Source organism: Mesoplodon bidens (genome assembly GCF_964165515.1).
Source record: "Mesoplodon bidens genome assembly, chromosome: 10".
In the NCBI taxonomy this organism is placed as follows: Eukaryota; Metazoa; Chordata; class Mammalia; order Artiodactyla; family Ziphiidae; genus Mesoplodon; species Mesoplodon bidens.
In genome coordinates this window covers 105,390,757-105,401,252 of record NC_138172.1, presented here as the reverse complement: position 1 = coordinate 105,401,252, position 10,496 = coordinate 105,390,757, and positions in this window count along the sequence as shown.

Sequence of the window (10,496 nt, the reverse complement as noted above, 5' to 3'; positions counted from 1 at the left end):
TGGGTGCCCATCTCACGAGGAGCTCGAGGCACGGAAGCGGGTAGCAGAGCCTCCTGGGAAGCTCTGTTCCCTGCCTGGCCCGCAGCTGGACACCACCTGTGAGCAGGGGTCCCGCCTGCGGCGCACACCTCCCACTCGATGCCTCCTGGCCAAGGTCGGGCTGCTCCCGGGGCTGAGAAGCACCGCCTGTGCTGTGTCCCCGACCCTGTCCCCGCTCAGAGACGCACAGGGAGGCAGCTCTTCCGCCCCCGCTCCCAGCCGCGCCCACCTGCAGGGATCCCAGGCTCTGTGCCCTCCCCCGCTCCTGGCCCGGTGCCATCCCTTGTGCCCTGCAGCGCCCGCTCACCACTCCGGACCCCACAGATCCTCCCTCAGTCATCATGGGAACCCGTCACTGGTCAGAGCACTTAGAGCCCTGGGAACCCGTCTGTGTGCTCGTGTCGCCGAACTCCCAGGCCCACAAGGCTCCGGGCGGCCCTGCTCGGCCTGTGAAGCACTCCTTCCTCAGCCCGTCCCCCGACCCTTCATCCCCCCCACCCCGCCCCTGCCCCGGGCTCCCTCCTTGAGGGGACGGCCCTTCTCCGTCTTCAGGTTTCCTGGCCACAGACCGGCTCGGTCCATCCGGCCACTGTAGCAAAGCACCACGGACGGGGCGGCTTGAACGGCGGACATGTCTTTCCCACGTTTCTGGAGGCTGAGCCCAGGTCAGGGTGCCTCCCGGGCTGGTGTCCGTCGCTCGTCCTGCCTGTAGTTGCCATCCTCTTGCTTTGCCCTCACAGGTTCCCTCGGAATGGCTTCTCATAAAGACACTAATCCCATCACGGGGGCCCCACCACGTGGCCTGATCACCCCCAAAGGCCCCTCCTAGCTGCACACCTTGGGGTCAGGCTTCAGCATACGATTCTGGGGGGACACATTCGTCCCATGGCAGAGGTGTCCCTCTTACAAGCGTCCCTCTGTCATCGTGCGCTTCCTCCTTCTTCCAGTCACACCTCCCGACGGCCGCAGCGGGGCTGGTGCTTTGGTCCCACCTGGAACGTCGGGCCCAGGCACTGTTGAAGGGGGCACACGTACCCTTTGGGCACAGCACACCCTTTTGCTTTCCCTCATTCCTCTCCAGTGTCTGCCCGTAGTCACGTCTGTCCACGTGGCGGTCACTGTAGAATAAATCGCGGTACAAGTGACTCGTAATACAATCAGCATTTTCCGTGTTGCTGCAGAGAACTCGTACTGTGTGGCGTTAGTTCTCTGCTGTTAGCATGCAGGTTCCTCCATCACCCGCATTCCTGTGTGTCCGCGATTATTCCCAGACGGTCACGTGGCGCCGTGGCGCGAACGATTCCCAGGAGGCCCGGGGCTCTGCAGGGCAGGCGTCTCCTCACCTCATCAGCCTCCTCCCGCCGTTTCAACGCCTCTCAGGTGTCTTCCTTTGTGTATTTTTAGTTTTGGACTGTTGTTCACGTTTGTCCTCCTCCTCCTCTTGGTGCTGGAAACACGCAGCTCATAAAACACCAAAGCACGCGCTGCTCTCTGACCCTCTAGAGGACCCCGGGAGGGAGGGGAGGCAGGACTGGTCACCCAGGAAGCCATCGCCCGGGTGATACCACCTACTGCTAACTGGCGAACTGAGAGTCTGGTTCCTCTGATTCTTAGTTCGCCGGTCGGTCTTTAAAAATAATCATCAATGGGCTTCCCTGGTGGTGCAGTGGTTGAGAGTCCTCCTGCCGATGCAGGGGACATGGGTTCATGCCCTGGTCCGGGAAGATCCCACATGCCACGCAGCAACTAAGCCCGTGAGCCATGGCCGCTGAGCCTGCGCGTCTGGAGCCTGTGCTCCGCAACAGGAGAAGCCACAGCAGTGAGAGGCCTGTGTACCGCCAAAAAAAAAAAAAAAAATCATCATCAAGGTGATGGGCACATGTGGTAAAGACCGAAGGATGCAGTGCGGCTGAGGTGGAAGCCGCACGGGCTGCACCTTGTCCCCGCCGGCCCCGTGTTCTCTGACCAGCTCCTGGCGGACGCCCCTGAACCCCGACATTTCCCACCGCCCTTCCCCAGGGCATGGATTTTAAGCAAGTTCCTGCACTCCTGCCCCGGGGCCACAGCTGGTGGAGCTTTGGCTGCCTGTCTCTGAGACGCAGAACCGTGCCCACATCTGGTGGAGCCCGGAGACCCTGGCCTCCTCTGTGAGCTGCATGGTGGCCCCAGAGCCCACACATTCCCTCCATCAGCGAACTGGCCCTGAGGATGCGGATGTAATGCTCGGCCAGACCTGTCCCTGGGGGGCTGACACAGCAGCCCTGCTCCCCTGGGCCACGGGCTCTCGCAGGGTCCCTGATGGACTACTTGGGCCCAAGGTGGGAAACGGGACCAGGAAACGCTGGGACACGGTGGGAAACGGGACCAGGAAACGCTGGTCTTCGTTTCATCCCCAGGCTCAGCAGAGGGCAGGAGGGCACCCCTGGGGTCTCCAGCCCTGGAGGCGAGTGAGCCCGGAGGACACACCTATGGTCAGGAAAGGCACACAGATGGGGGTCACAGGAAAAAGGACGATTCACTGAGAGAGACGCTTGCACGTGAAATGACAGGGCTTCCTGGAGGCTGACGAGGTGACCCCTCAACGCCCTGTGAGGCCCTTGACCCCACCCTGGACCAGAAACAACCGTGGTCTTCTTTTCTATCGAGAACGTTAGCGAGATGATTGGTGAAGTCAGGATATTGCCCGGAGAGCAGACTGCGGGACCGAGGTGATGATTCTCGACGTGGGTAACGAACGGTGCCGGGCTGTGCAGGATGCCTTTGTCTTTAATTTTAGGGAACACACAAGAATTTAGTGGTGAAGGAGTATGATGTCTGAGCTCCCAAATGGTTCAGGAAAAAAACCTGCAGAGAAAGAGGTGGGTGGGGAGAGGTAATGGGAAGCAAGTATAAAACACCAACTCAGAAGCCGGGTGGAGGGAACATGGGGATTCTTTATACTATGGTAGCAACTCACATGCAAGTCTAAATGGTTTCAAAATAAAATGTTGAAGAACAACCACACAGACAGGATGGGGTCAGACGAGGAACCCAGCCTGCAAGCAGTAGCGTGGATGCACGAGCCGAGGGGCGGCGGGCGCCGGTGGGTGGGAGGACCCGGGCTCAGGGACCCTTGTGGGGCAGGAGCTGTGGGGAAACAAACGGGTGGACCTGGACCCTCTCCCGGAACTCAGAACGCTCTCTGCTGGGGACCCCGCCACGCAGTCCTGACTCTCGGGTGGTTTCCTTTCCTTCAGCTGAAGCTGTCTTTTGCCTCCACTGTCAACCCATCGGACTGGAGTTGATCCTCCCTCCGCCGTGAAAGGCTCCCTAGTTACTCAGCCCCTAATCTAACCTAATCTGATCTGATCTGATGCTCCCTTAGAAACCAAGGCCCAGTTCTGCTCCCACACCGGAATCCCACCAGGGGACTCACTTGGCTTTTCGAGGTGGCCCTGGCTTCGCGGTCAGGCCTGTGTGCCTTTGTGTCGTCCGAGCTCTGCTGCTGACCCGCTGGGGCGACCCTGCTGGGGCTCTGCTGTCCACTAATCGGCCTGACAGCGTGACCCCAGCCTCTCCCATCACTAGACACTCGCTGGGACACAGCTGGGCCCACCGCCAGCCTGCCCTCTTGGCCCTGCCTGGTGGGAGGATCCTGAGGGGGACAGTTGGCAGGGGGGAGCCTGGGGAGGGACAGCCTGGGGGTGGAACGGCGTGGGGAGGGGGCAGCCTGGAGGGGCGGCCTGGGGGACAGCGTGGGAAGGCGGCAGCCTGCTGAGACACAGAAGCAGGTACGTGGGGAATCCATGTGACAATGTGCTGAATGAGTGTTGAATGAACTTGAAATCAAAGACGAAACCACAGCCCGTGAGAGGAAATGAGGATGGTTCTAGAGAGAGTGAGGCTGCGAACACTGCTCAGAAAGGATGGAAAAGCCAGGCCGGAGGGTGGGGGTAGGGCAGGGCGGGGGGGCGGGGCCTCAGAAGCCCAGACTGTGTGAGGCTTTGGTTTTTCCTTTTCAGATGACGGCGGTGATTGTTTTCTTCTTTTTCAGACTTTGAAGTGATCCATTAGGGGTTTCATAAGAATCACAGTAAATAAACAGCCTGGGCGCATCTTCACGACCTGCTGGTGGCCACTGGTTTCCGTGGTCTCAGCCCCATTGTTACGACACAGAGTCTGGAACAAACACGGGTGAGGGTGGAGAGCTGCACTCAGGAGCCCAGGTCTGGGCCTTTCCAGAAGCCGTCATGGGAACTGATCAAAGAAAATGGCAAAACGTGGATTGGCAAAGACAAACGCATCTTTCCTCAATAAAGTGCATCTTGTATTAAAATTAGAGATTCCAGCTGGGAAGCCACAGGGGCCATGGGCCCCTCAGGGAGCCGGGAATGGAGACGCCCTGATCCTCTGGGAGCAGATGGGCCACCACGGGGGTCCTGCACATCAGGAAGCTGGGGCGGTGGTCTACAGCAGGTCTAGCCCTCAAGGAGGGGACAGCGGGCAGGGGCCATGGACACTGGGGTCACGTGGGCGTCCAGAGGTCTCCACGGGCTCAGCGCCAAGTCACATTTTTAATGGAAATATTTGGAACCTGTCCCTTAACTCCTTCCCCAGGTTCCGATCTTGTGTGGGCCTGCCCGCTCCGGCTCTGGGCCTGGGCTTCCAATCCCTCTCCATCTGATTCCCAGGACCTGGCGCCCGCCTGCCCGCCAGAGCTGCAGCCCGTCCCCCAGCCCAGTCCCCGTGCCACTCAGCAGGACGGAGAGCTGGATGCTCTCCGTGGGGCTGTGGGAGGGGCACAGGCAGGGGAGGGATTGTTTTAGCTGCGGCACCTAGAAAGTTGTAGAGCAGATACAAGTTAGCAATGTGGCGCGAGGGCACGCAGATTTGAGTGACAAGAGGAAGGTTCCACTTTTGTCCCCTGGCGGCTGCTTGCCCGGGTCCCTGGCCTTCTGTGGCTTGTGCTGCCGTGGACACAGGCATCACCTCCAGCCTGTCCTGAGCCGCGGCGCCGGGGGTGGGGCTTTAGCACGTTGGGAGTGTGGACGGTGGGTGAAGAGGTGGAGCTCTACTTTGTGACTGATGCGGCCTTCACAAACGCACAGGACAGACACACACAAAACAACCCAGCCTCCTGATGGCCCTGGGAAGGCGAGCGTCTCAGTGGAAACAGTGATGGAGCTGCGTTTGGCCGCGCTCAGCAGCGGGTGCGAGCACCCGGCCTGACTCAGGGGAAGGAAGTAGTGTTTCCACTCAGCTCAAAACAAGTGGTTTCAGGACGGCTTGTGTGTCACTGGCATTTCCCTGTTGTGTTTATGAGCTGAGGTGGGAATAGGCCTCGTGGTTACTCTAATCTCGTCTTTTACAAGAAATAAGTAGCCCCTAGTGGAACACTGGCGGGGGGCTGTGCGGCCCGGGAGATGCTGGGGAAACCCGAGGGCGCCCACAGGGAGGGGCCCCATTTCAGGGTGGAAACCTGGGCCGTCTTCTCTGGCTGGGCTGTGCAAACAGCAGGCTCCCGGGGATGGCGTGCGGCCAGGGGTGCCTTGGAAGACGGGTCAGCACGCAGCAGGCGTGTGGGGCGCAGTGACCCCTGTGTCCTGGGGACTCTTGCTGAGGTCGGCCGTTTCACCAGAAACCAGATCCATGGTCCAGAAGTCACAGTTCCCACCCTGCAGGGACAGGACTGCATTGATAAGGGTTGAAGCGAGGAGAGTGACTGTCCCAGAGATGGGTGGACGGTTTCTGCATCCCTAGGGAAGCCGGGCCACATTCCCAGAATGCAGTGCCAGCGGAGGCCCAGACACAGGCCCGGGCTGGGGGGCCGGGGGCTGGGGGAGGGGTGTCTGGGAGCCGGGGGGCTGGGGGTGCCGGTGCTGGGGACCGGGGGCTGGAGGCTGGCCTCCTCTCCCTGGAAGGCAGACTCCACTGGAATCTCCCAGTCCAAGCAGCCCCAAAGACTAAGCTGCCTTTGAAGTGACATCTCGGGTTCGTGTCTATATTTAAACTGGAGTGAAAGAAAATAAACCAGATGAAAGAGTTCACTAAAAACAGCCACCTCGGGGAGCAGCGACGCTTGCCAGCCACGTCGTCTGGGCGACGCCCACGTTCCACTCACCCGTTCGGGTTGTGATCTAGCAGCAAAACAATGGGAGGAAAATATCCCCACATTTTCACAAGGAGGTTTACTGGAAAATCTTCTAATAAATAGAGTCAGAAGCACGGCACAGCAATCTCGAAACCACCTTCTCATCGTTGAAATGTTGTTTTCAAAATCGCCCCTCTCCTTGGCCACCTCTGATGGTCTGGCGGTCACACGGCTGCACCCCAGGCTATACCGATATCACCCGTCAGGGGCTGAACTTGTCCCCCCAAAATTCGTACTCTGCAGTACCTCAGGAGGTGCTGTGTTTAGAGACGGGGCCTGTAATACGGAGGTGATTAGGTAAGATGGGGTCACTAGGGTGAGGCCCTAATCCCACAGGACTGGTGCCCTCAGACAGAGAGGCGATGAGGACATGGACAGCAGGACACACACAGGGCGACACCACCCGCAGGCATGGGGAGGAGGTGGTATCCACAGGCCCAGGAGGGGGGCCTCGGGAGGGACCCCCAGCCGTCCAGCCTCCAGGACTGAGTGGAAACAACCTTCCTGTGTGTTTAAGCCTCCCTGACTGTGGAACTTAGTTATTTGAGGCGGCCCTAGCAGACCCATGCCATCTCCCTAGAGACTGTTTTTTTAAAAAAGGAAGCTTGGAAGTCAGCGAACCCCCTCACGTTACAGACGAGGAAAATGAGGGAGGCCCCAAGTCTCGTTGACTGAACCCACAACCACTGAGCAAACCGACAGGCTCCCTACTGTACGGAGGCCCCCGCACGGTCCAGGCGAGAAGTGAGGGTGCCAGCGGGGGCAAGTTCTGGACATATTTTAAAGGTAGACTTAACGGTATTTATCAATAGAGCAGATGTGGGTGCAAGAGAGAAAAGAACAGGCAAGAATGATGCCAAGAGTCTGGCTGGAGCGCAGAGACCTGAGGTCCTCAGCTTGGACAGGGTCACCAAGGTCCCAGATGGGCCAGGGGCTTGGGTGAAGCGGAGGGGAGCCACAGGGCCGGGCCACAGCCAGGACACAGCGGAGGCCGAGATTCAGGGGAGGAGCGCCCGCTGCGTCCCTCCCACCCAGACGTGGATTCTGGGTCGCGACTCACGGCCATCCCTCAGTGTGAGAACGTACATTACAGTTTCCTCCTTCCCATCTGGTGCTCCTGACATAAATCTTCTACATGTTACAAAACCCCGTATTACCTTTTCCTACTTTTGGTTTAGACAGTCTTTTAAAGCAATCAAAAATAAGAAAAATGTCTTTGATGTATATTCTCATTTTGAAAATGTGCAGGGTTCTTGAGTGTGTGTGTGTGTGTGTGTGTGTGTGTGTGTGTGTGTGTAGATAATTTCCACCTAGCATCTTCCTTTTGATTGAAAAATTTCCTTTAGCATTTCTTGTAATGTAGGTCTGCTGTGAGTTCTCTCAGCTTCTGTTTGCTGGAAATGTATTGCCTCAGCTGAAGTTTATCTGAAAACACCTATATTTTAATTTTAGCCCCTCATTCTGGAGGGAGACTTTGATTTGGTAAGAAATTCTGGACAGGCAATTTGCTTCAGTACTGAAGATGTTTATCCACTGTCTGGCAGGATTAGTCCTCCTCCAGTTGCCGCTCATTAAACCTACCTGTTTAGGCTAAAAATAAGTTCAATACATCTCCTACGTGATAGCCCTTCACATACTTGAAGACAAACATTATTCATCAGTATATTAATTTAAAGACTTAGTGCCAATGTGCCAGATACGAGAGTAATAGAAACTAGAGTCAGAGACGAAAACAGTAGAATTCTTGCTTTCTGGGACCTCGAGGTCTAGTAAAGACAGAAAACTAGTGCAACATGGTAGGTGAACTTCCACAGAGAATTGGGGAGCGCAGAGAAAGGATACCCGGCTGGAGGGACCAAGAGTGTGAGGAACAGGTGCCTGGGAGGGAAGCAGGAGCTCGCTGGGCCTGGGGCAGGGGGTGGGGGCCCCTGGGCGTGGACGCTGCGACACGGCTCACGTGTGGGGTGAGGGTGGGGGAGCGGGCCTGGACCACATCGTGGGGTGCTGCCGTCTCCCTCGTGCGCGAGAGCCCCTCACACGTCTGGGCAGCGGGGCGGCCTAGACACGGGGACAGACACACCTGTGACGCTGTTTCCGAGTGCAGAAGCAGAAGGGCGCTGTTCCCGGCTGTGCTCTCAGGGCCAAGTCCGCTCCTTAGAAAGAGAATCTCTGCACGTGAGTCCGAACAGGGTTTCACAGGCAGAACAGCCTGGGATGCAGACACAAGCGCCATCGGACAGAGACCCAGGTGCGGGCAGCCACCTTGGGAAGCCCCCGGGAGCAGGCGAGGCCGGGGTCGGGGCACAGGTACGGGTAGACCTGAGGCTGGGATGGAGGATGACGTTCATTTTTAGTTAAAGCATAGAGGGTGAGGGGAAGCCGTGCCTGAGGACCAATACGGAGAAGGCAGGGATGCCTGGCACAGAGAAGGCTGAGCGCGTGGCCTGGGGCAGAGGTGACGGCTGAGGCAGCATCCGGGGCGTGGACAGGAGGGGCAGGACGGGACTGGTGGTCGGCCTGAGCACCAGCTGGGCGTCCGGCGGGGCCCACACGCTGCGCACACCAGGGTGACTGCTCCCGCGGAGGCCTTGGGGAGACAGGGCTGCGGGCTCCTGGGGGTGCGGGCCACAGCAAGCCCACCCCGTGGGAGCCTGGAAGGAGGAGGGTCCAGAGCAGACTCTGCAGCGAGGCTGGAGGAACGTGGCTCAGGTCAAGGGCGAGGTCACCCTCACCGCAGCTCCCGCCAGGCCTCCCGGTGCCCTCCACCTCCGGAGCCACAGTGGGGCTGGGTAGTGGGGCGGTGAACCGGGCACGTGCCGTCCTGTTCCTGAAGCTCTCAGCGCTCCACCACCTCCCCCAACCCCGTCCTTTGCTCTCCGGGCACCCTCTGAGCCCCTTTAGGTGGTGGTGGTGGTGGGCAGGGGGTGGGGGACTTGAACTTCTGGCAGGTTGAGAACATGGTCCTCAAATTGCCCCCGAACTATTTCTTTTGAAATAATTTTAGGCTTCAGGAAGATGGCGAAGACAGTATGGGGAGCCCACAGCCGGCGCCCGGTTCCCCTGATGTCAGGATCTTACACACGTGTCATCAGTGACCAGAACGAGGCCCCAGGCCTGTAGAAACGCGGCTTTCTATGCAGGTCTGGCAGCCGGAGGAGCTCGCGCACACCCATCCCAAGTGAACAAGCCCCGGGGATGGAGCGAGAACAAGCCCCCGTGATGTGGCCCTCGGGGAAGGAGCCGGTGGCCTCCACCCTGGACGGTGCCTCCCCGCCCGGGGCTGGGGAGAGACGGGCTGCCCAAAGGTGCAAAAATGACTGCAGGGGCAGGCGCACCGCTGGGGGCAGGGAGGGCAGCTGGAGGCCGGGGCTCCTGCGGGGTCACAGCCCGGGGAGGGCAGCCGCTCCAAACTTCCAAGCCCATTTCTGTTCTTCTCAATATTTCCCGACTCAGGTAGGAAAACTCACATCGAAGAGAACAGAGCTGATGTGACCGGGACTTCCGGGTGTCTTGGCATCTGAGATGCAGGACTGAGTGGGTGTGGGACCCGCTGCCGCCCAGGCCCAGGGCAAGGATGCTCCGGGCTCTGGGCCCAGACGCGGACCCCTGACTCCTGGTTCCCGAAGCCCCCGACTTCCAGGGGAACCTTCCCGCCTAAGGACTGTGCTGCATCTTGATGTTTTAAAAATATCCCAAAGCACTTGAGTCTCTCTTGTATGTGAAGGAGCAAACGTATCATCTATTTTTGTAAAGAAACTTTTTATTTTCTGAAGGAAGGTGCGCTGGGATCTTCTCACAAGTGAAGTGACTCTCCCCGAAATGAAGGAATGAGGTCCGCCTGGCCAGGGTGGACGAGTGGGGCCTCAGCCCTCGCCTCAGGCTCAGCTGGAGGGAACCGCACACCAGAGGCCGTTAGACGGTCTGGGCTGAAGGGCGATCTTCACCCCCGCTCAGCCGGCTGCACGCCCCCACCCCCTCTTACGCAGACGCTGCTCTCCTCCAGGGTATCCTTGAAAGCGGGGAAGGGAAAACCAGGGTCTTCTCTTGGCCAAGGCCCTCCCCCAGCCCCTGTTGTAAAACGGAGAAGTGGACACGGGGGGAGGGGCCCGGCTGGTGAGGCTGATTCCAGGGCTTTGGCCCCCTGCTCCTGGGGATGCCCCAGCCTCGCAGGCAGAATCTTGTGTCCAGGTGAGAAGCGGTCTCAAAGGCCGGCCGGGCCCCACCCGACCAGGTTGAGGTTGGAGGAGAGGCTCAGAATCCGGGAATTTACACCGGAAGCCTGGCTGGAGCTGTTTGGGTCATGGACGTGGATTTAATGAAACAACCT